Raw genomic sequence first — 6,000 nt, 5'->3', positions numbered from 1 at the left:
GACTGCTGCTTCAGTTTGATTTCTTATTAACTAAATCAGTCACTAAAGTTGCTCAGTGTTATTCAGTGTATATGAGCATGAGCAAAATTATCCTCACTCAGTGCTGATTGAAGCGCTGTTAAATGGTTTGCCAAAATTAGTCCATAAAATTCTTAGATGTATCAAACTTTACCATTATGCACTGGTCCCTGTAGTGAAAATGTTTGAAAAAAAAACAAAACAAAACAATTATATTTTTGAGATTTTCTAATGTGTACAGGAAGAGCAGTGCTGAATTCAGTGGTTAACAGTCAAAGATGTATACACTTTACATGGAACTGTCCCCTCTATGAGTTGTATTTCACTGATATTTTAGGATAGTTTATGATGAATTAACAAGGAATGCCTGCTTTAACAGACAGTAAAAAAAAGATTGGTAGTTTGTGTTACGTGGTTTAATGCATGCTTCACTGTCAGATGATGAAAAGAAACAAAATGTAGCATGAGTTTTGAGCACAGGTGGCTCATCCAGTGCCCTGTGCTGGTCTCACACCCAGAGCTTTTCAAGTGAACAGCAAAAAAAATGTTATTTTTCTACTGACAGTTGAACCAGGTAGTCGAAATGCATGACATACTCCCCCCATCCCTCCTGTGGCAGCTACTCAGGTCCTGTTTCTGTGCCCTGCTTCCAACCCTCCTTCCTCACACTTTAGTAAGAAAAAAATCTTTTAAACTGTAGCAAGCAGTTTCCTCCAGTTTAGACCACACCTGAGCATTTTTAAAAGCTGGTACTGCACTAAAGAGTGATTGGGTGGGATGAAGTAGGGCTGATCATGCCGAATAACACTTTGCACCTCTGGCAATTGCACCTCTCATCCTACCCTATATATGTTACTTCATTTTTTTTCATTTTTTTGGAATATTGGTATGTATAGTATGGTTGCTGTCTATGATTGTGGATATCATGTGCATATATGTTTACTAGAGAAATGAAAAAATAAAGAAGAAACAAGAAGGAAACTAAAAAGGGAAATGTAGATGATGTACAGAAAATGCTAAAGGCCTTACTTCTTAAGCAACCATGGTAGAAACCGTAATGTACATCAAAGGTTATCTAAGTTTACTCCCTAATATCTTATATGTCTCCAGGTTTGCCTGGCATTACTGGATCAAACATAAGTACTAAGCCAGTCTAACTACATCTAGCATTTGGACAATATCAGTGTCAGTGGCATAACAGGCAGCATACTTGGCTTTGGTGCCAGTGGCTGTGGGTTCAATTCCCATCCCACACCATACAGTAAACTGAATGTTGACACTGCAGTGCAGTATGGGGAGGTGGATGCTGCACTCCTGAGTGTGCTGTCCTTTAGATGAGACATTAAACTAAGGCAGCATCTGCTTAAACTGGTGGTAACTTAGGCATCTTTAAAAGATCCCACAGCACCTATCAAAACAAGTAAAGGGCTTGGGTCTCCCCTGAAAAGAGGCTACTAGCCTTGGGGGACCTACCTGTTAAACAAAAGATAAATAAATAAAAATAAAAAAAATAGAAATTAACTTCATCACTACCAGTTCTTGACCAAACAAAATAAAATGTTATGCTTATACACAGCGCATTAGAATTGACAGGGTATTTATCATTAACAGATCGGCACTTTAGAGCTTTAAATATGCTGGGATGTAATGTTGTGTGGTCCTGTTTTTTATAAAGTATTGCACAGTCCCAGTAATAAAGCTGAAGAGATGACAGCATGTCACCTCATGTCATTCTCATTTTTGTGAGCTATACTGAGCCTAATTTTACACTCGTCATGTATAGTGACCTGTGCTTGTTACCCTGTAAATAAGCAATCCACTTTAGTCAGAACTTAATATCTTTGCCTCTTCTGCTTTATTGACTAGTTTTACTAGTCTCCTAATTTCTATCCTGAAACATGCATAATAAGTTAACTCAGCCTCTCTGTCATCCCAGTTACATATATTCAGCTTATTATACATTTTGATTGCTATTGTAATCAAGCCTATCATTTATTGTTACTTATTACTACTGGTTCACTCATTTACTTTTGTATGCTTTATTAAGCTACTTCATAGCTATGTATTTAAGTAGATTTCCATACATTTCAGAATAACTTGAAGATGGTAATACATTCCACTAATCCGGATACAAACAGACATACAAATACATAAATAAATGTGTGACTGTGATGTGTGCATGTGTGTTTGTAATATTCTACACTATCAATTCCAAGCTGAGATGTTACCTGAACAACTTTAATAAAACTGTAAACCTAAAAAAGCTTTTAAAACTACAGCACACTCGTAGATAAAATAAAAGATAAGCACTTTTGTCTCCGAATACATTGATATCTCATCAGATAAAAATAACTAGTCATATGGCCCTTTAAATAGATTGATATTCAACCTTCACTTTTGAATTTGGAGCCAAAATTCTTAAAGCAACATGATTCTAAAAATATTGTATATCCCAACCATCCAGTTAAAACAATGTTACTAGATATTCAAATACTGAATGTTCATTCCAGGCTGAATTAATGATAAATGGATCAAATTAATATGTGTCACTATATAAAGTGCAAGTATGTAATATAATATAAAATACAAAAATATAAAATTATAAAAAAATATATAAAAATACATATAAAAAATGTAAGATTGAGTATAATTAATAGGAACACATAACATCATAATAAATACTAGGATGCCCATAAACTAATTAAAATTATCTATTGTAAGCCTTCAATTTAAGAAGAATAACTATGGAGATGTCATCAAGACCAGGTGGCACAGTGGCATTAAGAAATATTTGCCACCATAACTCCGGATGTTTGAGTATTGTAGCCTATGGGCCACCCCTTGGGTCAATATCCACCTTCTCCAAAATAGTGAATAAGAATTTATGATGAGCGTGATTGGAAATGTGTTTGTATAACACATTGGTCACCCTAGCCTTTTTATGTCGTATTGATGATCATAAATCCTTTGTCTGATTTTCCATTCTGTTTTTCCAGTATAATAGGCCTAACATTAACTATAGTCAGTGGCATAAATCACACCTGAAGTCCGACAGTTAACGTGACTTGAGATGAATATTTTTTTATTGCCAGTATTGAATATATCACCACAATATATATATATATATATATATATATATATATATATATATATATATATATATATTCACATTGGGAACATGACCCACATTTTGACATTTTTCCAGATGTTGACCTAGGTGTAATGGAGATATTGTCAAATATATTTTTAAAACTGGTGCCCTGTTTATATATAGTTTTAGGTCTGGCACCTAATTGTTCATATACATCTCTGTCACTAGATATCAATGCCTAGTTTTTATTGATGATGGTATCAATACTTTGTCAGAACTATAAGTGGTGATGAAGTGGTGGCCTTTTTCATGCCTAATAAGTCCCTCAATCTCTGATGAATTGTTGGGAACTTGCTCTAGATTTTGTTGATCTTCAGTGATAGATGGCTGCTGATAAATAGAATTAAAGTCAGAGATTTCATTACTCATTTTCAACAATGGAACATAAAACTCTGACTGTCTCTCCTGTATAACTTCCTTTTTAATGTCAGTGATTAACTGCAGTGGATATTTTTTCTTCTCAGACATATGCCCCATGGTATTATATTTATCGAAGAAATCCTCATATAACATGGTTATTCTGGATGCTCATACCAAATGGCCTTTTATAATGTCTCTCTTTTCATATGAAGGATGACTACTGCTAAAATGTAGAAAGCTGTTGGAATAAGTTGGTTTTGTATAAATTTTAGCAATGAGCTTTTCTGCTGAAAATCTTTTGATAATTGAACATGTAGAAATGAAATACTACTGTTGCCAACTACAAGGCTTAAAATAGATAATTTTAGTTTATGGGCATCCTTGTATTTATTATGGTATTGTATGTTACTGTTTATTATACTCAATCTTACATATATATATGTGTGTGTGTGTGTGTGTGTGTGTGTGTGTGTGTGTGTGTGTGTGTGTGTGTGTGTGTGTGTGTGTGTGTGTGTGTGTGTATGAGCTTTCAGTATTTGAATATCTAGTAACATTGTTTTAAATGGATGGTTGTTCTATATATAGTTTTCTTAAAATCATGTTGCTTTAAGAATTTTGGCCCCAAATTTAAAAGTGAGGGTTGAATAAGAGTCTATTTAAAGGGTCATGTGACCAGTTATTTTTATCTGATGAAGTCTCAATTTATTCAGAGACAAAAGTGCTTATCTTATATTTTATCTGTGAGTATACTGTAGTTTTAATAGCTTCTTTAGCTTTATTTTTTACAGTTTTATTAAAGTTGTTCAGACAATGTCTCAGCTTGGAATTGGTTGGTTTGTTTTATTCTGGTTTTTGATATTCTGCATTATGCTGGCAAGTGACAGATGTAGAGATGCACAAGTCACCCAGAACATGTAGTAGCAGGGAATTGTAATGGTCTTCAAAAACCACCAAACTACAAAAGGAAACCCAGAACTACTGGCAACAGTTCCAAAATTTATAATACTTTAGTGCCTCAGCTAAACAGCCTTCAAAAAGTAACATTCAGTATGAAAACCTTCCCTTAATATACACATAGCAATCATTCAATAAAACAATAAGCAATAAAACATTTAATTAAAGCAAGTATTTCCAATCGACTTCACAGTTCAAGCCTCCTGGTGCAAGAGTATTATATTTTAAAATGAACACAGATTCTTTGTGCAAAAGTTTGTCTTTTAACATAGCAGCATCTCCCAATTTAACAAAAACTTTTTCCAGCACAGTTGCTTGCAATAATCTAAAATCACTATTATGACTTTCCATAAAATGAACAACAACAGAACTTTCTACTTTTTGTCTTTTTATATCTCTAATGTGTTCCTGCAACCGAGTTTTAAACTTTCTTTTGCTTTGACCAATATAAAACAGGTTGAATGGGCATCTGAGACAATATATAATTCTTTCACTTTCACAAGAAAATGTACCAATAGGATCACATTTTACATCATTGATCCTTTTAGAATTAGAAACTACAAATTTACATACATTACAATTCATGCAGGGAACAGTACCCAACCATTTAGGATAAACCACAAAATTTTCTTCAGGTAACACAAAATAAGCTTTGATTAATTTATCTCTTAAATTCTGCCCCTGTCTATATGAAATAAATGGCTTATTATGTAACATTTTAATTAACTTATCATCCACTCATAAGATTACTGTTTTCCATAATTTCTCATTTAAAACATTCTAAGTTATTATAAAATATTTTATCCTGAGCCATTACATTATTTCTATTCTTATTATAACTATTCATGTGATACTGTAGGATTTCCACTCCACTAATTTTACATAAAGCATCATGAATAGTATCAACATTGTACCCCCTATTCAAGAACATTAGGGAAGTCTGGTGGACTTCCCTATAAAGATCAATATTATTATTACAAATCCTATATCACCTTAGTAATTCTCCATACGGAATAGATTTAATTAGATGGGGGGATGGCAACTGGTTCCATGTAAATATTGTCCCCCATCTAAGTATAAATATATCCATCTTCTAGTCCTATGAGATGTAAATCTAAAACAGTAACCTCTTTACCATATTGTAATCCATGGAAAGATAGATCATAAATATTGTTATATAAAATTTTCACAAAATTATGAACCTTGTCTATGCCATCTTCACATACAAAAATCAGGTCATCTATATACCTATAGTAATGATGGACATATTTCTTAAAAAAATTATGTTTATAAATATAATCTAACTCAAACTCAGCCATAAATAAATTTGCATACATTGGGGCAAAAGATGCCTCCATGACAGTGCCCTGTAACTGATGATAAATTGTATTATTAAAGCTAAAAACATTGTTTAACAAACAAAATTGTAACAATTCTGTAATACAATAAGATACTGGACTATCTCCCAAAAAGTAATAAGGTGCAGAAATACCATCACCATGTTTGATATTTGTGTA

The 6,000-nt window shown here is 33.0% G+C and overlaps 1 protein-coding gene across 2 annotated transcripts in view; it reads left to right on the top strand.

Moving 5' to 3' along the window:
• The window catches only part of STEAP1 (STEAP family member 1), a 131,819-nt gene that overhangs the window by 42,287 nt on the left and 83,532 nt on the right, over positions 1 to 6,000 (top strand). The window lies entirely within an intron of this gene.

Source organism: Protopterus annectens, chromosome 3.part1 (assembly GCF_019279795.1).
Source record: "Protopterus annectens isolate FY-2018-M chromosome 3.part1, PAN1.0, whole genome shotgun sequence".
Lineage (NCBI taxonomy): Eukaryota > Metazoa > Chordata > Ceratodontiformes > Protopteridae > Protopterus > Protopterus annectens.
This window is presented reverse-complemented; position numbering and strand designations above follow the sequence as displayed.